The sequence below is a fragment of the Podarcis liolepis genome, assembly GCF_965112155.1.
Source record: "Podarcis liolepis genome assembly, chromosome: 5".
Lineage (NCBI taxonomy): Eukaryota > Metazoa > Chordata > Lepidosauria > Squamata > Lacertidae > Podarcis > Podarcis liolepis.
The window spans coordinates 101,030,537-101,056,636 of NC_139556.1; the positions used below are offsets into that span (position 1 = coordinate 101,030,537).

Sequence of the window (26,100 nt, forward strand, 5' to 3'; positions counted from 1 at the left end):
AGTTACTGGTGATCACAAGGGAGAGAGCTGGCTGCTGGTTTTATGCACGGCTTCTGGACTTTGCAGAGACTTTGCAGAAGACAAGATACTGCATTTAATGGGCTGTTGGTTTGATCTAGCATGCTTTTTATTATTTAATAATAATAATAAACATTAGCTAAGCTTGCAAGCCTCAATCAGTTTGATCAGTATCTAATCAGCTAAAACTCTAGAAGATCATCAGGGGAGAGGCTCATTTTAAATGGCAGGGCTGAGAACTGAGTTATTTATGTATATTTTTACAGAATATCTCTGCAGCCTTTAAAGTTTTATACAGGCTCTTAAAGTTGCTCATAAGCTTGAAGGCAAAATAAAAAATATCGGAAGCAGTACTGGTTTTAGAGCCGACCAAAACCTTTCTCTCTCTCTTTTTTTTTTACCAAATATGTAAATCTGAACTGGAATATATATATATATATATATATATATATATATATATATATATATATATAATTTTATAATGTATATTTTAAAACTGCAGATCCCCCCCAAAAAAATTAAGCCTAACTTGTTTTTAACATCTAGCTTTTATCAGTTAACTTAATGCAAGTTTTATATATATATTTTTGTAAACCACTTAGAACTTTTGATGATTCAGTGATAGAGAAACCTGGTTAAATGAATAAATAAAATCGATATTTCTGTGATATGATTATTAGTTTTATCCAAGTAATTTTTTAAATTACATTTTATGAATATTGCGTTATCTATTTTACATTTGTAATTATGTTTCTATGCTGTAAACCAAACCGTGGCTTTCCGATGAAGAAAAGTCAGCAAAGGAAGAGCAATCATCAATTCACCCAAGTAAAATCAGCCGCAACAGTTTATTTAATTTTTTTAGTTCAGTCCATTGAGCTTCTTTTGATTCAGGTTTCTTACTTGATCAAGGACGTAAACAGAGCACGAAGCATCCATTTACTGCTTCGTATTGCAAGGTAACCTGCATGGAATTTGGCTAACCTGAACGTTCATTTTGATTTAACAGATTAATTAATTGATCCATCACTTCACTGGCAAATGATCAGCCAGCTGACAAATCTTGTAACTGGTTGACAGCCCTGGATTTAGGGCTCTTTCTCAGAACCCTCCAAGTCTCCCTGTTTTCCAGGGACAATCCCGGATTTGCAGAAGCCGTCCTGGTTTCCAATTTGACCCTGGAATGTCCCACTGTTCCTTCGGACGTCCCTATTTTCACCGGAGAAATTTTGGAGTATATGGAGTTAGGGGACCCCTGAGCTAAGGAGACAAGGAACTAAGCAACCTTTAGAAGACACCTGAAGGCAGCCCTGTACAGGGCAGGGGTGTGTGTGTTTTTTTAATGTTTAATGTTTTATTATGTTTCTCTGTATAAGTTGGAAGCTGCCCAGAGTGGCTGGGGCAAACCAGTCAGATGGGTGGGGTATAAATAATAAAATTGTTATCATGATGGAATAGGATGCCCCTATTTTAACTGGAGAAAAGTTGGAGGGTATGCTTTCTCACAGATCCTAGAATCGTAGGGACCCCAAGAGTAATTGAGTCCAGCCCCCTGCAAGTTTCAGCTAAAGCATACCCCCCCTTTTAAGCCATATGTAAAGTAGACCCCTCCTCTCAATTGTATGTTCTCAGTTATCTACATCAGTGCAGATAACAACAACAAAACAACAACAAAACAACAACAATTTATTATTTATACCCCGCCCATCTGGCTGGGTTTCCCCAGCCACTCTGGACGGCTCCCAACAGAATATTAAAAACATGATAAAACATCAAGCATTAAAAACTTCCCTAAACAGGGCTGCCTTCAGATGTCTTCTAAAAGTCAGATAGTTTATTTCTTTGACATCTGATGGGAGGGTGTTCCACAGGGTGGGTGCCACCACCGAGAAGGCCCTCTGCCTTGTTCCCTGTGACTTGTAGTGAGGGACCCGCCAGAAGACCCTCGGAGCTGGACCTCAGTGTCCAGGCTGAATGATGGGGATGGAGACGCTCCTTCAGGTATACTGGGCCATTGAGGCCGTTTAGGGCTTTCAAGGTCAGCACCAACCCTGTGAATTGCCTTCTCCTCCTCCATGAATCTGTCTAATCCTCTCATAAAGCCATCTAGGATTGCAGCCATAATTGCCTCTTGTGGGAAAGAGCTCCGCAGTTTAACCATGTGCGGCATAGTTTCTTTCTTTCAAAGCCAACTCTACTTCATAGCCATCATGTCTCCATTATATTGACATGGTTCTCATGCTCTCCATGCGAGTTGCACCCCAATCCAACCCCTTCTGGGCATTTCTGCCCTTCTGGTGACCATGAAGCATATTTGTGGTGTCTTAGTTGTGGGCACAGACCTTTCCCCATCAATGCTCATGTGTTGTGGCCTAGATAGAGTTACTAAATGCAATAATCCCACTGGAACAAGCTAGCTCGAGAGAACGTACGGCTCTCTGGGCATTCAATTTTGGTTGGGTTATGAAACAGATTCCACAGAGCGGGTGCCACCACTGAGAAGGCCCTCTGCCTGGTTCCCTGTAACCTCACTTCTCACAGTGAGGGAACTGCCAGAAGGCCCTTGGAGCTGGACCTCAGTGTCTGGGCTGAATGATGGGGGTGGATAATAATGCTATCGGTCATACTGAGATTCCTGCATTGCAGAGGGCTGGACTAGATGACTCCTTGGCTCCCTTCCAAGTCTACACTTCTATGATTTTATGAAACCACAGGAAGGGAGAATTACTGTTGTGTTTGAATCTTGCTTGCAGGTTTCCCACAGGTATGTGGTCGGCCACTGTGTGACCAGGATGGCGGACTAGATGGGGCATGGGCCTGATCCGAGGAACAGACTCCCTTGGGAGGTGGTGGACTCTCCTTCCTTGTTTTAAAACTGAGGTTTGATGGCCATTGGCCAGGGATTCTTTGGCTGCCATTCCTGTGTTGCAGGTGGGTTGGACTAGATGACCCTTGGCTTCCCAACCACGCCGTTGCGTGATCCAGCAGGCTCTTCTTATTTTCTCCCTCGGATTGGGATGTTTTCGAAACCACAAGGCTGCTGCGACCACAGAAATGGGGGCAAAAGAGGAGCTGTTCCAGATTAATTAATCCGATCCAAATGGCGTGACTTTCTGTGACACACCCTCTCGGAGGAACAAAAAAAGCAGGCCAATGAAACTGGTGCTTATAAATCTCGCAGACTGTCTCCTGGGCACATTTGGAAGCAGAGGGGGGGAGAGGATGTGCAGAGGGGCAAAGTTTGGAAATCTCAACAGCTGCTCCCAGAAGCGTCCCCCGGAGAAGCTGGCAGCCGGTCCTCATGAATTTTATTTGACTCTTTGAAATGCCAGCTCGCGTTATTTAGTTTAATAAGTTAAAGGAGGGGAGAGGAAGGGAGCTGGTGTGTGTGTGTGTGTAGATGTCTAACACTCTCTGCTCAGCGAGCCGCAGATGTTCTGGCTGTGCCAGGGAGAAGTTCTGCTTTTCCTCGCCACAAGTCAAGGTCTCGCTGCGACGCCGGGACAACTCCTCAAAATCCAGAGGCTGCTTCTTCGGCCTGTCTGGAAGCTTTTGAGTCGCCATTGCACGGTTGCAAGAAAAGAAAGCAGCAGGAAGAATGTGCAGCATTGGGGTGGTGTAGGGAGAGAAAGAGACAATTTCTCCTTGTCAAAACGAAAGAAAGGGTCTGGCATGACTTTTGCTCATTAGCCATTCCTATTTGTTTGACTGTGGAGTGTTTTGGTTCCATGTCTGGATCTTTTCCTCCCAGCCCAAGGGAGGGGAGCAGTCAAACCAGACTGGTCTGCCTTGTTTTCGTGCAACACGCCCTCCGTACGAAGACACACAAACACACACACCTGCCTACACAAGGCAGGCTGCTCCACACTCTGCTCTGAGCCAGGCCTGCAACGTGCTTTGGGGAGTAGAGAGACGTTGTAGTTTTCCATTCCTGCAAAGTTCCCTTGTTTATCCCAGGCAAGAACCTTTAGACAGGGTGAGCTGCTCTTTCAAGGTGCCCCTGCTCTCCCTCTGGACAAAGTGTGCTCAAAGTCGAAGGGCAGATAAGAGGGTTTTTTAAAAGGGGGGCCTCCAAGGATGGGTGGTGGGCGATTGCGAACGGACAGAGGTCTTCCGCAGACTCCTTCCCTGAGACAATTGCACCCTCGGATGCACGGAGCAATAAACCACAATAAAAGCCACAAGGCATCATGAAACAGCATCAATAAAAAATTCAAAAAAAAAAAAAATATTGCACGGAGCGGCAAAGAAAAACATTGCCGCTTTGGATGGCAAACAAGCGAATGGCAAACTATTAAAATGAAATTTCCATCTCGGCTAAAAGCGAAATTAGATGTGGAAAAAGACAAGGAAAGGCAGAAGGCGAAGGGAACAGTCAGGCATATGATCAGGGTGTTTGGGTTTAATTTAATGTCATATTTACATAGTATCCAAAGCCTTTAAAAAAAGAAGAAGGCAACATCTGAAATGTGGAAAGTATTCAAAACACAAGCGGGTTCACCCCCCGCCACGGTTTCTGAAGTCACGTGAAATTTTTTTTCAACGCTCACAGAAGTTATGCCGAGGGAAGTGAGTGTGATTGCTGTTGGAAATTTGGGGGCACCATTTGTCTGTTTGCATTTCAGTCCCACCATTTTTTTTCTGAGGAGCTCATGGTGCTATGCAGGTTTCTTCTTCTTCATTTCATCCCTACAAGAATGCTGTGACGTAGGTTCGGATGAGAGTCAGTGAATGGCCCAAGGTCATCGATCATAGAATATCTCGCCAGAGTGGTGCATGCTCTGGTTATTTCCCGCTTGGACTACTGCAATGCGCTCTATGTGGGGCTACCTTTGAAGGTGACTCGGAAACTACAACTAATCCAGAATGCGGCAGCTAGACTGGTGACTGGGAGCGGCCGCCAAGACCACATAACACCAGTCTTGAAAGACCTACATTGGCTCCCAGTATGTTTCCGAGCACAATTCAGAGTGTTGGTGCTGACCTTGAAAGCCCTAGTCAAAATAAAAAAAATTCCTTCCTGTAGCACCTTAAAGACCAACTAAGTTAGGTGCTACAGGAAGGAATTTTTTTATTTTGACTATGGCAGACCAACACGGCTACCTATCTGTAACTTGAAAGCCCTAAACGGCCTCAGTCCTGTATACCTGAAGGAGCGTCTCCACCCCCATCGTCCTGCCCAGACACTGAGGTCCAGCTCCGAGGGTCTTCTGGCGGTTCCCTCATTGTGAGAAGTGAGGTTACAGGGAACCAGGCAGAGGGCCTTCTCGGTAGTGGCGCCCGCCCTGTGGAACACCCTCCCTTCAGAAGTGAAGGAAATAAGCAGCTATCTTATTTTTAAAAGACATCTGAAGGCAGCTCTGTTTAGGGAAGTTTTTAATATTTGATGCTGTATTGTTTTTAACACTCGATTGGGAGCTGCCCAGAGTGGCTGGGGAGACTCAGCCAGATGGGTGGGATATAAATAATAAATTATTATTATTATTATTGGAACGTATCCAAGGGTCATCTAGTCCAACCCCCTGGAATGCAGGAATCTCAGCTCAGGCATCCAGGACAGGTGGCCCTCCGACCTCTGCTTAAAAACCTCCAAAGAAGGAGAGTCCACAACCTCCCAAGGGAATCATTGAATCCTAGAGTTGGAAGAGACCCCAAGGGCCATCGAGTCCAACCCCCTGCCAAGCAGGAAACACCATCAGAGCACTCCTGACATATGGTTGTCAAGCCTCTGCTTAAAGACCTCCAAAGAGGGAGACTCCACCACACTCCTTGGCAGCAAAGAGGACACCCTTCCTCTGTCAAATAGCTCTTACTGTCAGAAAGTTTTTCCTGAAGCTTAGTCAGAACCTCCTTTCCTGCAACTTGAATCCATTGAAGGTTTGAGTCCTACCTTCTAGGCGGAGGCAAAGCAAACTGCTCCGGTACCTGGGGTGGCGCTCGTCCCGGGTGTGTGTGGCATGCCCTAGGGATGCCACCGATTGGGGGTTGGCATTTTGCCCCCCCCCCTTTGGAATGTCACCTGGGGCAGACTGCCCCCCACCCCCACCTCAGAACACCCCTGCTTCCAGGATGGGTGAAAACAAGCTTGACCCAATGAGCTCGGCCCGGTATACCTGAAAGAGCGCCTCCACCCCCATCATTCAGCCCAGACACTGAGGTCCAGCGCCGAGGGCCTTCTGGCGGTTCCCTCCCTGCGAGAAGCCAAGTTACAGGGAACCAGGCAGAGGGCCTTCTTGGTGGTGGCACCCGCCCTGTGGAACACCCTCCCACCAGATGTCAAAGAGAAAAACAACTACCAGATTTTTAGAAGATATCTGAAGGGAGCTCTGTTTAGGGAAGCTTTAAATGTTTAATAGGTTATTGTATTTTAATATTGTGTTGGAAGCTGTCCAGAGTGGCTGGAAAAACCCAGCCAGATGGGCGGGGTATAAATAATAAATTTATTATTATTATTATTACTATTATTATTATTATTATTACTAGGAGTGGCAAAAAGAGTGAAAGGGGCAAGACCAGGGGTGGGCAAACTAAGGCCCGGGGGCTGGATGCGGCCCAATCGCCTTCTCAATCCAGCCCACGGACGGTCCGGGAATCAGCGTGTTTTTACATGAGTAGAATTGTCCTTTTATTTAAACTGCATCTTTGGGGTATTTGTGGGGCATAGGAATTCATTCACCCCCCCCCAATATAGTCCGCCCCCCCAAGGTCTGAGGGACAGTGGACCGGCCCACTGCTGAAAAAGTTTGCTGACCCCTGCTCTAACCACTATGCGATGCTACCTGTGCAGATTATATGGTCACTTCCCAGCTTCAGGAGTCGCCTGCCTCACCCATGTCAGGCTATTTTCTCTCACCCCCCTGCAATGGCCTTTCCAGTCTTGTGCAGTATTTCTACAGAAAACCAATCCTTTACCCATCAAACTTTTGTGAGTGCTAAGGCCACGGGCCCCTTAGAGTTGGCAGCACTGTTTCCAGGGTCAGTGGCAAGTGATGGATGTGGTTTCTCACAGCTCAAACTAATAAAAACTTACATGTGCAGATGTTTCCAAAGAGACCAGTTTCCAAAGAGACCAGTTCAACTACAGTGGTGCCTCGCAAGACGAAATTAATTCGTTCCGCAAGTTTTGTCGTCTTGCGATCTTTTTCATCTTGCGAAGCACGGTGTCGGGAAAGTTTTGGAAAAGCTTCAAAAATCACCAAAGTCTTTAAAAACCTCAAAAAAGGCTACCACACCACATTCTATGAGTTGCTCCTCGAAGTGAAGTCGCAACTGTATTAACGGTGTTAAGAAAAAGGAAACAAACTTGCAAGACGTTTTCGTCTTGCGAAGCAAGCCCATAGGGAAAATTGTCTTGCGAAGCAACTCAAAAAACCAAAAACCCTTTCGTCTTGCGAGGTACCACTGTATATCACTTGAACACACCCGGCACTTGACCCGAAGGAACTGGTGATTAAATTTGCAAAGGAAAAGGATTTCGAACTGAAACTTCTGAGAAACTTGCATTACAAAATCGCAATCCACAAGCTTATTCAAAATGACCCGTGTGCTAAAACATTTCCTTTTGCATTTAAGAAAAAACAATCAAATATCATTGCATCGCTTGTTTTTGCAATTTAAAATAAATTTAGTGGTTTCAACTTTTGTGCTTTTCCATTTTTCCCCCACAAGACATCTGTTTTTGAAAATGGAAATGAGCAATGGGGTGGGAGTGGGGTTGCAAATAGCATTGCGTACTGGCATGATTTTGAATACTACGCTTGCAAAAAGTATGCTGCGTTGCACAAGTTGTCACTTATTAAAGTTAAAGGGACCCCTGACCGTTGGGTCTAGTTGTGGACGACTCTGGGGTTGCAGTGCTCATCTCGCTTTATTGGCCGAGGGAGCTGGCGTACAGCTTCTGGGTCATGTGGCCAGCAGGACTAAGCCGCTTCTGGCGAACCAGAGCAGCGCACGGAAACGCCCTTTACCTTCCCGCCGGAGCGGTACCTATTTATCTACTTGCACTTTGACGTGCTTTCGAACTGCTAGGTGGCAGGAGCAGGGACCGAGCAACGGGAGCTCACCCCGTCACGGGGATTCGAACCACCGACCTTCTGATCAGCAAGCCCTAGGCTCTGTGGTTTAGACCACAGCGCCACCAGCTTGTCACTTATTAGGTGCTGGCAAAGGAAAGGGGATAAATGGATTTGCAGGACACCCCAGCAGTAAAATCCCAGGCACTGTAGACCAGAGGTGTCCAATTTTTTCCCAAAGAGGGCCAGATTTGATGAAGTGAAGATGCGGGAGGGAGCTCAAAGTTGTTCAGCTTTTTTAGGATTTTACCCCAGGACATATACTGCCAAAGGGACTGGATTAAATCGACCAGCGGGCCAGATTAGGCCCCCGAAACGGACTTCGGACATGCCTGCTGTAGACAAACACGGCTCTGTGAATCCATCTGTCTTTCTTTTCCTCTGCCTGTCCTTCTGTCTGCACCTCACAGACAGCTCCATGCAGCTCACAGCTCAGCTCCATGCAGCTCTTTTCTCTTAAATATCACTCAGTAAGCACACAAATAGGGATTAGCATGCTTTATCACACCGCTAAGTAGTCATTGCTATTCTCTGCTGTGTATCCCGTGCACAATCTGACTTAATGAGGAAGCAACAGGCCTGCCAGTTAGGAGTTGTTAAACCAATCAAGGGCAATTAATCTCCCTCACTGACCCACCTTCCTCCAAATCAATTTTTAACTCCTTGCTGAGCAAAGTCTTTATTTTGCTTTTTACGCTGAGTAAGCAGGCGGCAGGAGGAAAATAGGTCTCCTGTCGGCAGTGGGAGGAAAGGCGGGCAGAGCTCTGCCCAAGTGTGCCCTACTGATTTTGAATATATTGATATGCAGTCATATGCGCGAACCCACCCACACGCAAGGTGCGCATACAAACATGCCTTTCCAGGAACGCGTCAGCTTGTCGCTTGCAAAGGTTTGAAATGCAAAATTGAGTGTTTCTCCCGCCCTCATCGTTCTAGAAGTATTTGTTTATTATTTTGCATATTTATAAAGCACAGCAAGAAACGACCGAAGAGGTCCACAAGAAGACAGAACAGGAAAAAATGCAAAAGATAACAAACTCTCAAAACAGGTAAACCGTTTCTGAAAACTCTAAAGGCAATCCTAGAATTGGAAAGGACCCTAAGAGTCATCTGGTCCAATCTCCTATAATGCAGGAATCTCAGCTCAGGCAGCCACAACAGATGGCCATGGTCACCATTTCTGCAGTTCTGTGGTTAATATTCCATAAACGGACAGGCCCGCCCTTTTTAGGGATCCGCCCCCCCCCCCACTGACAGGAGAGTCTGGATGGACAAAGTAAAGTCCGTTTTCACACAGCGCAGAGCTAACATATGGAACTCCCTGCCTCAGGAGACAGTGATGGCCGCCACCTTAAAAGGTAAAGGGACCCCTGACCATTAGGTCCAGTCGTGACCGACTCTGGGGTTGCGGCGTTCATCTCGCTTTACTGGCCAAGGGAGCCAGCATACAGGTTCCGGGTCATGTGGCCAGCATGACTAAGTGAACCTTCTGGTGAACCAGAGCGGCGCACGGAAATGCCGTTTACCTTCCCGCCGGAGCGGTACCTATTTATCTACTTGCACTTTGAGGTGCTTTCGAACTGCTAGGTTGGCAGGAGCAGGAACCGAGCAACGGGAGCTCACCCCGTCGCGGGGATTCGAACCGCCTACCTTCTGATCGGCAAGGCGTAGGCTCTGTGGTTTAACCCACAGCACCACCCAAGCGGCCACCTCAGATGTCTTTAAAAGAGGATTAGACAGATTCCTGGAGAGGGCTCTCGATGGTTTCTGGGTGAGGCTAACAGGGGTCTCCTAAACAAATCTTAGCAGTGTCCTTTATCAAACGGCAGTTCCCAGGATTATTTGAGGGAAGCCATGGCTGCGAGTGCAGTGGTATAAGACCGCTCCCCTTCCCTGGGGGCGTGGCATTGCCGGCGGACATCCGGGACCTCACAGTGACTTGGGAGTGGCCAGAGGGATGCTCCCAGTGGCGTCACGCCCCCCCCCCGGGGGGCCAATCGGGTTAGCCAGGGAGCGTGGTCTCTTGCCGTTTAAACTGCGGCGTGGCTGGGAGGCAGCTTCCACTCGCCGGATCTCCCAGCCCCCCCCCCCCATTTCATGCATTGCTTGACTTTGGCCTTGCTAATTTCCCCCCTAATTTTTATAGCTGAATTTTAATCAATTGCTTGGTTGTGTCTTAATGTACAGTGGTACCTTGGGTTACAGACGCTTCAGATTACGCATTTTCGGGTTGCGCACCGCTCCAAACCTGGAAGTACCAGAATGGGTTATTTCCGGGTTTTGGCGCTCGCACATGTGCAGAACCACTAAATCATGCTTCGCACATGCGCAGTAGTGCCGACTCGTGACACTGTGGGTTGCAAACGCTGCAGGTTGTGAACGTGCCTCCTGCACGGATCACGTTCGCAACCCAAGGTTCCACTGTATTTGATATTTGATGTTAGCCGTCCTGAGTCCAGTCTTGACCGGGTATAAATAAAATTTTACTTACTTGCTTGCTTACTATGGACTAACGTCGATCACCTGGTTGTGGGGGCCAGGTAGGAACTTTCCCACTTAGCAAACTGGCACCAGCCATTTGGTTTTCACCCGCCTTGTAGCAATCATCGCAACTTTGTAAGGTTAGGCATTGGGTGAGCCTTGTTGATGGGAGGGGAGATTGTTGCCTCCGCCTGCCCCTCCTCGTTAAGGGCATCCCGTTAAAGGGATCCGGGGGCGTGGTTCCTGTACGAAGCCTGGGCATGGGCTTGGGCCATGGCACGAGCCCATCGGGGACCCTGGGGGTGTGTGCTCCGATTTGAAGGTAAACGGCGTTTCCGTGCGCTGCTCTGGTTCGCCAGAAGCGGCTTAGTCATGCTGGTCACATGACCCGGAAGCTGTACGCCGGCTCCCTCAGCCAATAAAGCGAGATGAGCGCCGCAACCCCAGAGTCGGCCACGACTGGACCTAATGGTCAGGGGTCCCTTTACCTTTACTTAGATCCTTGGGTTATGTTACTCTCGAGTAATGTCAACTCTGGGCTGCGAATGCGGCAAACCCAGAAGTACTTTTCCAGGTTTCACTGCTCGCGCATGCACAAAATCGTTCTATCGTGCCACATGCGTGCGCAGAAGCGGCGCCTCTGGATACGGATTTTTTTGGGTGTGCACGGACCCCCGGAACGAATTTAATTCATATCCAGAGGGTCCACTGTATATCATAGGGCTCCCCCTATCGGTGGTTGACCCTCGAGAGACTTCCTGCAGACGGACAGTAGAGTAAGGATATAGTCTGGCTTCACCCAAACGCATAAGCCAAACCTCTCACATCTGTAACCAATAAAGTTGTGGCCTAATTTATCCCATTAACCCAACATACTCGTGCCTGTGTGTTTGTTTCTGAGGGGAACTGCAGGGCCCGGGGCCCCGCCAAGCAAAAGTGCTTTTAAGGTAAGGTGCAGATGGGGCCTAAAATCCCGCCCACTTCTTTCTCCTGGAAGATAAGCTACTGTTGTGCTGTTGCCGTAATTCAATTATTAGCCCTGTTTTCTCAACGGGAGCTGCTCTGCGACTCTTATCTCAGTCAGATGGAGCAGTGGATATAGACACGGGCCCCGATCCAAAGGGCTGTGGGGCTCTGAGGCACAAACAGGTTTGTTAAATCACCACATGCGCTTGGGGTATCAAGTCGTGTTCTGTGCATGTGTGCCACATTGCTCCCAGATGGGTTTCCTGGCACTGAAGAGAGTGGGAAAAGAGAGAATTAGATCTGCCTTGAAGATTATAGCTCACCGAGGGCATATCTCATGGTACAGGTCTAAACCGGTTCAACAGACATTTCCTCTCTTCAAGGCACCTACGGGAACTGGAAAGTGGCTACGGCAGCCTTTGCCAACTGGGTGCCTTCAAGATCTTCTGCGCTACAACTCCCATCAGCCAAGGCCAGCACTTAGGACAGATTGAAAGAAAGAAATCCAGGACAGATCAAAGAAAGCACTTCTTCACACGGCGCAGAGTTAAACTGTGGAACTCCCTGACACAGGAGCAACGATGGCCACCAAGCTAGACTGATTCAAAAGAGGATTGGACAAATTCTGCTGAAGGCAGCCCTGTTTAGGGAAGCTTTTAATGTTTTATAGGTTATTGTATTTTAATATTCCGTTGGAAGCCGCTCAGAGTGGTTGGAGAAACCCAGCCAGATGGGTGGGGTATTATTATTATTATTAATAATAGTTATTATTATTCATGGAGAAGGCGAGGGCTACTGATGGCTTCTAGTCATGAGGGCTCTGTTCCACCTCCACACTTGGAGGCAGAAATGCTTCTGAATACCAGTTGCTGAAGGTACGCGGGTGGCGCTGTGGTCTAAACCACAGAGCCGAGGGCTTGCCGATCGGAAGGTCGGTGGTTCAAATCCCCACAACGGGGGTGAGCTCCCGTTGCTCTGCCCCAGCTCCTGCCAACCTAGCAGTTCGAAAGCACATCAAAGTGCAAGTACAGTGGTACCTTGGGTTAAGTACTTAATTCATTCTGGAGGTCCGTTCTTAACCTGAAACTATTCTTAACCTGAAGCACCACTTTAGCTAATGGGGCCTCCCGCTGCCGCCTTGCCGCCGGAGCACGACTTCTGTTCTCATCCTGAAGCAAAGTTCTTAACCCGAGGTACTATTTCCGGATTAGCGGAGTCTGTAACCTGAAGCGTCTGTAAGCTGAAGTGTATGTAACCCGAGGTACCACTTGAGATAAATAGATACCGCTCTGGCGGGAAGGTAAACGGTGTTTCCGTGCGCTGCTCTGGTTCACCAGAAGAGGCTTCGTCATGCTGGCCACATGACCCGGAAAAACTGCCTGCGGACAAACACCGGCTCCCTCGGCCAGTAAAGCAAGATGAGCGCTGCAACCCCAGAGTCGTCTGTGACTGGACTTAATGGTCCAGGGTCTCTTTACCTTTTTACCAGTTGCTGGAAACCACAGAAGGGGAGAGCTGATCTTGTGTTCGAATCCAGCTTGCTGGTTTCCCACAGGGGTATCTGGTTGGCCACTGTGAGGCCAGGATTCTGGGCTTTATAAAACCCACTGCCCTGGTCCCACAAACTCTTCTTATGATCTTGTGGGGGTGGGACCTTGTGGCGATGCCATTCGTTTCAGCTGCACTCACTCAGCACTCAAACCCCAACAGCAATGAAAGGCTACAGAGATTCCCTGGATTGGACTGACACACTTCACCCTTGGAAGAGATAAAGGCGACAGTTTGCTTTCTAGGATCAAAACAGATAGCTCATCAGCCATCTCTCACAGAGACAATAGATAAGCTTTTTATTGGGCTGCTATTAATTGTTTGCACCACAGTTTGGTGCCAGAAGGGAAACGGTTGCAGAAGGCAGTGACATTATTAATGCATCTGTTTTTAATGTATTTGATTGCAAATATTTGATTTAGAGTACGGTGGATCTGCTGTGGACAAGGTAATGGCAGAGAGAGAGGGAGAGATGTTTCTTTTACAGCCATTGGATCCTTACTGCTAATATGCAAAATCTTGGAATCAACAACAGTGATGCATTTGGCAACGTGCTAACAGGAACCCTGCAGTCACTCAAGGAATTGTCTCCATGTCTGTTGCAATCTGTGTTGATGCACTTATTAATAGGAGCACTTACAGTTTCCCTGGAGCTTAGGCAGACTCAGCAACTTCCAGCAGTTTAGATAAAGGTAGGAATCGCTATGACATGTGAAGAGGTGCTATGGGTCTCACATGAGTCCACCGTGTGATGCAGCTGCAAAAAAGGCTAATGCGATTCCAGGCTGCTGCAACAGAAGTCTAGTGTCCAGATCAAGGGAAGTTAAGTGCTTGTTGTTGTTTAGTCATTTAGTCATGTCTGACTCTTCGTGACCCCCTGGACCAGAGCACGCCAGGCCCTCCTGTCTTCCACTGCCTCCCGCAGTTTGGTCAAACTCATTCTGGTAGCTTCGAGAACACTGTCCCACCATCTCGTCCTCTGTCGTCCCCTTCTCCTTGTGCCCTTCATCTTTCGCAACATCAGGGTCTTTTCCAGGGAGTCTTCTCTTCTCATGAGCTGGCCAAAGTATTGGAGCCTCAGCTTCATGATCTGTCCTTCCACTGAGCACTCAGGGCTGATTTCCTTCAGAATGGAGAGGTTTGATCTTCTTGCAGTCCTTGGGACTCTCAAGAGTCTCCTTCAGCACCAGAATTCAAAAGCATCAATTCTTCGGCGACCAGCCTTCTTTATGGTCCAGCTCTCACTTCCATAAATCACTTGAAATATACTCAGAGTCGCAAAGTGATTTCATGCTCTTTATTCAGCTCGTAGTGGTGAGGAGGAATGAATGAAAGTCCCCTCACAGTATCTGCTTTATATACATTATTTACACAATGGGCTGCACATGATTGGCTAATTCCGGAATTCTACTGTAAGCCAATCAGGTTGTGGATTCACTTATATCTGGAGCATGACTGGGTGGTTCCTGCCCACCAATCATACTGCTGCATTGTTCTTGGACCAATCAGACTGCTGCATTTTGGATCCTATTGTTCTAGGACCAATCAGACTGCTGCAATTTGGATCCTATTGTTCTAGGACCAATCAGACTGCTGCAGTTGGGATCCTATTCAACTCAGTACATAACATCACTACTGGGAAAACCATAGCTTTAACTATACGATAGGGTTGGTGATATGGCTGGTGCAGTGCAAACGCACCAGCGGGCACACCAAACCAGCTCTGCCAAAGTTGTGTTTGGCTTGGAGCAGCAAGAGGGAAGACCTTGACTGCATCTAAGCACTCCGAAGTAGGGGGTGTAAGAACCTGCCAATTTCAGTTGTCCTCATTTCTGCCGTCTTCAGTTTGATCCTCCACATTTGCCGTTTGCAAATACTTCATTTAAGTTCCTCGTGAAAATTCACCAGCACTCAAGCGCGAATGTCTCCAAATCAATCAATCTATTAGAATCATGGAGCTGGAATTAATCCAGTCTATATCTATCTGTTCAATTTTGCCTAACATGCATATTTTTGCAAAGCAATTTCCCTCAATGCAAGGCATTTTTCGCTTGCGCGTTCACTAATAACTGCATTTTTATGCACACGTTCACCTTATGCACACATCTGCATTATTATGATTTTTTTGCACATTTCTCGACCGGAGAACTGCATTGCAAAATTTGGAGAAATGCTAATTTCAAAGGATGGATGTGTTTCATCCCACATATTGCTTTTGGAAACTGCCAGTTAGGTGCTGGGGTCATGGCTCTGCCTTCAAATATGAACTGAACTGAATTTCTCCCTCATTCCTAAACTGATCTTAATTCCCACCCCCACCCTGTTTTAAGTCTGTGTTGATAAAAACACACCTTTTCCTGGGTACTCCCCATACGAATGCAGTGAGGTGATTAAGAAGTCACAACTAAAATTTCAGCTTGAGCTTGAACTCCCTGGGTGGCGCCTGCCAAATCGCCGTCTCCCAGGTCTCCATCTCCCACGATGAGGAAAACAGCAATAATGCCGGGCCCCTAATAGGTTGATTAATCTACTGATTGGATAGATTAAATCTTGCCGCCTAATTATTTCTCAAATGAAAAACCGAAGACTGAGGTTCAGATTGTACAATTTCTCTAGACCTCACAGGGAGTTCAGGGCTAAGGAAAGGACATAACTTTCTGGAGGAAATGCAGAAGATGTGTTTTGCCTACGGAATTGGATGGACAGGTAGTTGTTTTGGGCTTCATGAAAGTTTTGCATGAGCCATAAGTCATGGGAACATAAGAAATGCCCTGTAGCTGGATCAAGGCCCATGCTCATCTAAACCTCTTCTCGTTACCGCCCCCTAAATCTGTTCTGGGGGAGGGGGTTCTCCAGTCCTCCAGAGCAGATTTGGGGGCATTGTGGGGTGTGAGTGGGGAGGGAGGAGGGAATCCTCTTACACAAGTGCTAATCCTTGCACTTTTACACAAAGTTAGTTGAAGATTCATCGTCTGAGTCAACACAACACATATGAAATAGAACCAAAACCCACAGCTCCATTTGGATCAAAGTGCAGAGTGTTTGAGGATGGGACATTCGCAGGGAAACCAAAATGCTTGTTTACAAAGCTATTGTACTACCAGCCTTACTGCATGCTTGTGAAACGTGGACCATTTATAAAGGCCATCTCCAGCTCCTCTAAAGATTCCACCAACGATATCTCCGAAAATTTTTACACAACACTTGGGAAGACAAGCGAACTAATACCAGGGTACTGGAAGAAGCAAATATCACCAGTGTTGAAGCAATGATTCTTCAACATCAACTTTGTTGGACTGGTCATGTTGTGCGGATGCCTGATGATCGTCTTCCAAAGCAACTACTCTATTCCGAACTTAAAAATGGAAAGCGTAATGCTGGTGGTCAACAAAAGAGGTTGAAAGACTGTCTCAAGGCAAATCTTTAAAAATGTAGTATAAACATTGACAACTGGGAAACACTGGCCTGCAAGCGCTCCAGTTGGAAAATAGCTTTGACCAAAGGTGTCATGGGCTTTGAAGACGCTCGAACTCAGGACACAAGGGAGAAACATGCTAAGAGGAAGGCATGCTTGGCAAACCCTCGCCGTGATCAACTCCTGCCCGGAAACCTATGTCCCCACTTTGGAAGGATGTGTGGATCCAGAATTGGCCTCCACAGTCACTTACAGACTCATTGTTAAAACCGTGTTTATGGAAGACAATCTTACTTGGCTACGAGGGATCGCAGAAGGAGGAGGTTCCCTAGTGAGTTAGCTTTTCTCCTAAGCTTGGATCTGAGGGGTGGGGGTTGTCAGAAGGGAGACTGGGGCTCATATTACTTCCCAGATGCTCCGAACTCCTTAATAGCACGACATGATCACAGAATCATAGATCTGGAAGGGAGCCCAAGGGTTATTTAGTTCAGCTCCCTGAATCCAGCACTGCAGAGTTGGCATTGAGGAGGGGGGCTGGGATAGATGACCTCTGGGAACATTTCCAATTCTGTGGTTCTGGAGCCATCACAGACTTGTAGGGAGGAGTGTTGGCAAAATAATGGTCCTCGTGCAACATTATTAATTGCGTGGGTCTCGTGCAACACCATTTACCAATATTACTGTTAACAAGCTGTGCTATCATAATGATTGTTATGTACTGAGTTGAATAGGATCCAAACTGCAGCAGTCTGATTGGTCCTAGAAAAATAGGATCCAAAATGCAGCAGTCTGATTGGTCCTAGAACAATAGGATTCAGAATGCAGCAGTCTGATTGGTCCTAGAACAATAGGATTCAGAATGCAGCAGTATGATTGGTTGGCAGGAACCACCCAATCCTGCTCCAGATAGAAGTGAATCCACAACCTGATTGGCTTACAGTAGAATTCCAGAATTAGCCAATCATGTGCAGCCCATTGTGTAAATAATGTATATAAAGCAGATACTGTGAGGGGACTTCCATTCATTCCTCCTCACCACTATGAGCTGAATAAAGAGCATGAAATCACTTTGCGACTCTGAGTATATTTATTTCAATGATTAAGGCCTTAAATGCTAATTTTAGGTTATATGTTGGTGACTAAGTTTTAATTTATATATTTTTTAACTGTTGCTATATCTGTAGTGTCCCTGTTATACCTAATTGCAAATTCAAATCTATCCCTATTGTGTTTTATGACTTCCTTGATATTGTATGTGGGCTGGAACTGATCTGTGTCCGAAATAATAAAATTCAGTTCAATATTACTGTTATATCTGTTTTGCAAGCAATACAAGAGCAGACAGTGATAAACGCTGAATTAGGGCACAACTCCTTCTGCAGTCCTGTGCAGCTGTACTGAGTAGGCAGGTTGAAAAGAAAGCAGGCAGATGGCCTTGATAGGAAATGGGGACTACAACAGCGGCCCTCAATATTTATATAGTCGTTTACAGTTATAGACCGCTCTCCGCTGCGTATTTTCAATCCCAGAGCAACGAAGAAAGTGAGGGAAAAACAACAGGAAGACAATGACCAGCAAAAGTAATTCAAACAAGAAAAACAATAGAATTAAAAAGAAAAGAGCAATATGCAATAATCACAAAAACACATGAACAGGTCCAATAAACAACAAATTAACTCTTCTGCCCTAAGGTTGGCAAGCAAAACTACGAGAAAAATTAAGATTCCCAGTTTTGCCAACTTCCTAGGTTAAAAAACCAAGCCCGGGACAATCCAATTGGATTAAACGGCCAATCGTCTCCTTAGCAACGGTTACCACCCTGACAACAACAGAATAAAACTTCCTTCCTCTTCCCACCCATCCACCTCTTACATAACCTGCCACGAATGCCTTGAAACCGCCTCTTCAAGGAAATCTCTTTCTAGTAAAATACCAGTCCTCTCAACCCACCTAGCTGCAACCAAAAGCGGCAGACAGTGTCTTATTTTCCTTCTACAGGGGATCACCCCATCACGACACGGCTAATAGAAGAAGTGGGGAGAGAATCCAAAGGGCATCTCGCTATTGAATATGGCGGCTAATTTGGTGCTCGCTTCTGTGCCAAAGGCAATTTTTTACTTCTGTAGTGCAGCGGAGGGGCCCGGGAGCAAATAATTCACTTTCTGCTTGGCATGGAGGCTCAAGCCTTGACTTCTAAAATGCGAGCTCATATCTAGTACACTGTGCCATGCCAGTCTGCCAGGCGCTGTCCCTATCTGCCTAAGTTGGGCCAGGATCATCATCATCATCAAACCTTTTATTAGCATCACATTCATCCATCCAAAACAAATCAATACAGAATTCCCACTTCTCCAGCGGCACAAAACATTTGCTAAAAGAAAGGAGGCAGAGCAGTCTATCGTCACATCTCTTGGTCTCCAGAGAGATCAGATGTCTGCAGTGTATTTCAACGACAAAAAACCAAACAGAGATATTTAGCCACTAACTTGCTGAGCTCCTGATCATTCCTCAGTAATAGAAAATGTATGACCTCCGACTCTGGTTTCCATTTGGGGAGACAGAGTTGATCTAGAAATTGCTGGGGGAGATCAGCATATAGTTTACAATTAAGAACCAGATGTGTAAGGGTTTCCACCAGGTGGTCTTCACATGGGCAAGTTCTTTCTCCTTCCACCCTGCCTGAGAACCTTCCCCATAGGAGGTTTGATGGATTTGAATTAAACCGGGGCAGGATCCTTTGTGGTGCAAAGGGCTAAGGAGATGAGACATATTCCCAGCTGGCTTTCATCCCTGCCAGTTCCGTCCATTCCACCCATTATTTTGTGATTCTTGCATTTCAGGGGATGCCTTCTGACTCTACAATTTTATGATTCTATGATCAAGCATAAAGCTTCCTGCTAGTGCGGACTTCCTTGTTCTAGAGCAGGTACTTCATAACTTCCTTGAGTGTTTTGGTCTTGCCGGGACATATCACTGAACTCCAATAATGCCTAGCACGGAGCAAACTGTCAACTTACAGATTTGAAAATAAGGGACCATCAGCCTTGAAGATAAGGGATCAGCAGCCAAAATAAGGGTTTTTCCGGGCACAGGTATGTTCGACTTCTGAGCCCCTCCGAGCCAAAGGCAGAAAGCCCAGCCAGCAGCCAAACGAAGCCTCAAGCGGTGGTTCCCACAGCGCAGCAACCCGGCAAAGGGGATGCAGCAAGAAAAACCACCGTCACCTCTCCGCTGGGAAGCGCTGAGCAAAGGTGAGTCCCCAGGCAGTACGGCCGATTTGATTGGCGCAAGGCATGCAAGCTCCACCGCCCAGTCGTTCTTAGACTCCTTATTGGGTGAGCAACGCAGCCAAGCAACACAGTTGGAGCCTCCCTCCTCCCTGGCCGGCAGGGAGGGAGGGAGAGGAGCTGCTTCCATTGAAACCTGGGAAATTTAAGGGACATCATCAATAAGGGACAGCAGCGGGACACAGCGCTGGGATAAGGGAGTTTCCCGCCAAGTAAGGGACTGTTGACAGCTATGGCACGGCGGGCAGAGAGGCGTGTATGAACATGTGTAGAAACTAATATCTTGGGCAAAGGTGAAATTTACATTTGTGGCTCCACCCACTTCTAGTTTTGGCTCCGCCCACCACTAGCAGGCAGAAATCCTGGGATCCCGAGGTCAGTATATAGTTACCAGACCTTTTTCAATGAATCCGGGGAAACTGGACAACGGCTGCCCGCCCACAACTCCCGAGCCTCCCCTGATCTGTCCAAACAAAGGGGGAAGAGGGCAGGAGATCGGGGGAGGCTCGGGAGTCATGGGCGTGTGGCGTGCTGTAGCCTAGTTCTTTTAAAAACTGCGCATTTATGTTTCACAGGGTGTGAAAGAACTGCTTTGCACCTTGCCCGGAAGAAAAACCGCACACAAGACACATCATATGGGGACTTCCGAAGAGGAAAATGGCAGGCGCCATGGCAATGAGCAGCTCCTGAAGCCAGCCAGAGCCTGCTGCGCTACCCCTTTGCTCTGGACTGCTGAGGCTGCCGCTGCCATGTTTCCTAGGAACAGATTTGCAAATCTGGGGACTGTCCCCGGGAACCGGGGACGTCTGGTAACCCTAGGTCAGTACCCACCCAGACAGTGGAACTCCGCAGGTTCCTTAACTGGACCATTGTCCAAATTTGCATCTTTTGCCAGGAATCGGAAATCATTTCTTGACAATTGCCTTTTAACATGCATTGCCAGCTTTCATTGCCTCAAGTTTTAAGACGTAATATCTTTAATCCATGCTGCTCTCGGGCTGTCGTTTCGCCCTTAAGTGTTAATTGCGTTATTGTTCACCGGAGGTTTTAAAACAGAAGTTTGCATGGCCATCTATAAGGGATTATTCAGTACAGTGGTACCTTCGTTCTCAAACTTAATCCGTTCCAGAATTCTGTTCCAAAACCAAAGTATTCTAAAACCAAAGCGCTTTCCCATAGAAAGTAATGCAAAATGGATTAATCCGTTCCGTTCCGGACTTTTAAAAACAACCCCTAAAACAGCAATTTAACATGAATTTTGCTATCTAACGAGACCATTGGTTCATAAAATGAAAGCAACAAACAATGTACTGCAGCCACACAATCAATCAATAAATCCATCAGTAGCTGAACTGGGTTCCACACAGTCACAAAAACAAAAAAGAGCCACAAAAATGCAAAATTAATAGTCAAAACAGACAGACCTCAGCGTAACACTCAAAACGGAATTGTGGCACTCAAACTGGAAGTGTAACACTCAAAATGGAGCACATTCGGCTTCTGAAAAAAGTTCGCAAACCGGAACACTTACATCTGGGTTTGCAGTGTTTGGGTTCCAAGTTGTTTGAGTTCCAAGGCACTTGAGAATCAAGGTACCGCTGTAGTTTGCTTTGGACTGGCCTAGATGACGCTTTGGGTCCCTCCCGACTCTACAGTTATTTACCGTATGTTCCGGCGTACAAGATGACTTTTTATCCCTGGAAAATCACCCCAAAAGTCGGGGGTCGTCTTATACGCCGGGTATACGTGTTGGGAAGGAGGAGAGGGAGCCGGTGAGCAGTGGCGCCCCTTCTGCCGTCGCTCCTCCTCCCTTCCCACAGAAGGGGTTGTGGAAAGTCCTTCCAAGCGTGGCGCTTACCTGCCCGCCCGCCAAACGCCTCACCTCGGGCTGCTGCTGCTTCTGCGATGGCAGAGGCAGTGGAGGGGTGCGCGCTCTGCCCCTGGAGGCGCTCAAACTCTATAACTCTAAAACTCTAAACTTGAACAGCAAAAGTTGGGGGTCATCGTACACGCCCAGTTGCCTAATACACCAGAATCTACGGTATGTTTCTTTGATACTACTTCCGGAAATTCTTTGCTGGACATCAGTGGGGCAGTGGTCTGGGGTTGCAGACCTGAACCTATTGCTGCACATTGGTCCCAGTCTCCAGGGTCCAAGGGCCACCCAAACAGCATGTAAAGGTGTGTTTGTTTGTTTGTTTTATAAAATATTTATTAAAGTTTCAGAAAAAGGAATTACATAAAAACAAGAAATACAAAAGTAAAAGACAAAAATAAAAATACAAGAAAAATACAGAATAAAAAAAATAAGTACACTTACAGAAAAAAAGGAAAAAAACATAAATAAAAAAACAACCTTTCCATATCTTACATTCATATCCTTGTTTCCCTGACCTCCTCATACCTCCCTTTTTTGTGTTCCAATTCAATTAATTACCGGTAATTCAGCAATTTCTTTCCCTCCTTATTATCCTGATCCTTATTAAGATATTTATTAAGATATTTATTAAGATATACAGTGGTGCCCCGCAAGACGAATGCCTCGCAATACAAAAAACTCGCTAGACGAAAGTTTTTTCCATTCGCGATTTGCCTCGCAAGACGAATTTCCCCTATGGGCTTGCTTCGCAAGACGAAAACGTCTCGCGACTTTTTTTCTTTGACTAAAAACAAAGACATGTTTTGTTTATAAAGTTAATTTATTTTCCCTTAAATTTTTGAACTGCTCTTTACAGTATGTGTGACTTTAAAGAGCAGTTAATAAACTGTTGTTGTACCAAATTTGGCTTTGTTTGGACTTTTTTTGACCATAGGAACGCATTAATTGATTTTCAATGCATTCCTATGGGATTTCGTGCTTCGCAAGACGAAAAATTCGCTAGACGACAAAACTTGCGGAACGAATTAATTTCGTCTTGCGGGGCACCACTGTATTAAGATCAAAAATCAGTGTAAAGGTGTGTTTGAGTCACCGAGAATAAGTCCTATCCCCCTTAGTGCCGGCTGCAGCCAATCGGAGTAAAAGGAAGTGAGGAAAGCCATGTCTTGACAATCGCCTAGGATTCTCAAGGGCTCCTAGGATCCATCTGGGCCAGGGGTCTGCAACCTTTATGACAAAAAGAGCCACTTGGACCCGTTTCCGAAAAAACAACAACAACTGGGAGCCGCAAAACCATTGCAACATTTAAAACAAATATATCTCCGGAGCCGCGATCTGACAGCGGGCGGGAAGGTGACGTCGGGACGGTGCGTGACTAACGCATGCACCGCCCCCATGCGACGTCACAGCCAGTACAGCGCCCGCCACAGTGGGGAGTGTCGGGGTGCACAATGCGCCTCCTCCCCTCGCTAGTATTCGCCCCGGAGCCGCGGCAAAGGTGTAAAAGAGCCACATGCGGCTCCGGAGCCGCGGGTTGCAGACCCCTGATCTGGGAGAAAGCACTCAGGAAGAATACCAAACAGTTCTTATTCTGTGCGCTCCAAAGTTTTCAGAGAAGGTAGGCAACTTCTGCTAAGTATTAAGGTTGCCACACTGGAAGAAGCTACTGGAGCATGCCACATGATTTGCCTGAGTATGTTGCCCAGAAAACAGGTCTTGCTGAAGGGCAACGCAGAGAGAGCTGTGCTAATTGTCGGCGATGCATTCCTCATTGCGAACGTTGTATAATTAAAGAATTCCTGCATAAACCCAAAAGGATATGCAACCTTAGCAGAGGCGTGGCCGTCAGAGGGAGTGGCTGAGCCTCTCGCAAAGGAATCACCTCTATTGATTACCGTATTTGCCCAAATATAAGCCGCACCCGAACATAAGCCACACCTTTAAAATTCAGGGGGGGGGGGAGAGAGAGAGAAAAAAAAGACAATACCTGAATATAAGCTGGCCCTTTAAAATTCCACAGGCGCTCATACCCGTTCCATTTTACCGTATGTCTGTTTCAGCAGCAATATCATAAAAGCTGATTTTTTGCAAGGTTGCAAATTTAAGCCGCACTTTAACTAACTTTTCACGTTCAGAATTTGGAAAAAACGTGAGGCTTATACTCAGGCCAATACGGTATGTGACATGGTTTAGGAAAACAGTTCCCAAAGTGGTCAGTACCTTCCACTAGGCAGAGGGATATCCTAGGGGTGTGCTAAGACAAGGAGGCAGCCATGGAGGGGAGGGTGCTGAAGGTGTAAATAAAAAACACTATTCTTCCCCATTTATTAGTAGCGCTATCAGTAGTGTTTACCTGGGCAAGTTCATACAGGGTGAAGTGGAAACCTGAGGTTGAAAAATGAGGAGCAGCTCATGGAATAGACTATTTGAACTTATATGTTTAAATAATCCCCCCCCCAATTATATATTTTTAGTTTTTCTCCATTCCTCTCCTTTACTAAATTTGCAAAGAATAATTCATGAAAAGTAAGAATACTCAGAGCAGACCATTATTATACTCCGTGCCGGATTTATGTATAAGCTAAACAAGTTATAGCTTAGGGCCCCAATCTCTTGGGCCCCCCCAAAAAAAACTAAAGGAAAAAAAAACGGATGTACATTTCCAAAATATAAGATGAAAATAAATAAAAATAAATCCTACATACCTATGAGGTCCATAAATTACCATATAGCATATATTCAACACTAACAATAGTGACAATTTGTTGTTGGCAAAGGACAGCTGGACATATAAAGGGCCCCATGACCTTCAGGAGCTGAGGGCCTCATCAGACCTAAATCTGGCCCTGATTATACAATGCTTCAAACGGGTGCATCTAAGTGGCTGACCGCAACATCCATATGTAAAATACAAAATAGGTTCAGCTCATGTTATAAATCTTGATAGCAAGAAGAATATAAACACCGCTCTGTTCCACTAAGAATAATGTGTGAATACAGTTAAGCCTTCATTGAGAAAGGTTTGGGAAGAAAATAAAAAGGTTTGCAGAAGGCAAGCAAAGGCATAGAGTTATGGAGCCTGCCTTCTCTACACAAGGATGTGAGTAAGCAATTGGTCTCACAGCTTCTAAGAACTCGTTCCTAGAGATCGTCTGCCATTAGACCATCTCTTGATCCTCCTGGGCAATGTTGACTGAGATCGCGTGTTTCTCATTCTGCATCAAAGCACGGGGTTTCAGATGAGCAGAAACTGTTGACCACAGGCTTACCTTGCCTTGCTGAGGGTGCTACAGTCGCATCTTCCAAGGTGCCTCCTTGCCTCTGTTGACTCCGGTTCAACCACTTTCTACTCCGAAGTCGCCACTCTGGTTTCCACACATTTGCCAGCTTTTACAACGCCTGCCGGCTCTTTTCCTGTCTCTGAACTTGGGCAAGCTCCCAGTACCATACTGAATCTAGTCAAGTAGGGGCGTGTCCCCGGGACACCTCATGCTTGCCTAAACAGCCAAGGTTGTGTCCTGGTGGAGCACAGCTCCTTGTGCAAGCTGCCAAGTCTCCCCAGTTGAAGGCGCAAACGCTTTTGGGACGCCTGATTTCAGTCAACAGCGAGAAGGTGCCTTTCCAGTTCACCAAAAGCAGGTGTGGAGAGACACACCCCAAGATGTGAGCCGGTGATTGAAAGGCAAGCAGCTCACTCTAGGAACCAGCCTCTCGGAAGGATGAAACCAAATGAGACAGGAGTCATAAGATGAATGCTTGGCCAATGGAATCTGCAAAGGTTCAGGACTTTGAGGCCCTTCTCCTTGGAGAGGAACAGTGCATGCTTTGTGGTTTAATCTCGGGAATAAGAAGAGAGCCAGGGGACGATGGATAATTAAAATGAGCAATTTGCATTTTGTTTAAGGTGAGAAAGAGATGCTTCTCTTATGTGGAGCCAACTATGAGCACAGATGATCAAAGGCGGTACCCGTGATATGATAAAATTAAAAAATAATGTTACATGCCACCCCATTCTCTGAGTGGTGAGAGATTCCAGAATTTCCCCAGGGTTCTGTTTCCAGAGAATGGAGGTCAGTGGAGACGGTAGAGCTTTTAGGGTACATGGTTCTACTTACACACATGTACAACCTGAGCATAAGGTGGGGGAGCTCAGGGCATCGACACCCCAACAGATCTTGCAAATCCATTAGTCGCAGCTTTGGATCCAGCACAGAGGAAGCAGGTCTCTGTGGATCCAGCTTCCAGCCTGTTCCAGCTCAGCTCACAAACCTTCTCTGTCTATGGTTCTCCTACCTCAGGGGTGCCCAAACTTTTTCCAAAGAGGGCCAGATTTGATGAAGTGAACGTGCGTGAGGGCTGACCAAAATTATTGAGCTTTTTTAGGATTGAGGTTGTTGAGCTTTTTGGGGGATTTTACCCCAAAGTTGTTGAGCT

The 26,100-nt window shown here is 46.5% G+C and overlaps 1 protein-coding gene across 1 annotated transcript in view; it reads right to left on the bottom strand.

Annotated features, from left to right (window-relative positions):
• The window catches only part of BCL6 (BCL6 transcription repressor), a 73,765-nt gene extending 48,484 nt beyond the window's left edge, over positions 1-25,281 (bottom strand). Inside the window, exon 1 of the mRNA XM_083504125.1 lies at positions 24,936-25,281. The gene's annotated coding sequence lies outside the window, so the exon portion shown is untranslated. The remainder of the gene's footprint in view (positions 1-24,935) is intronic.
• Between the last annotated feature and the right edge of the window lie 819 nt (positions 25,282-26,100).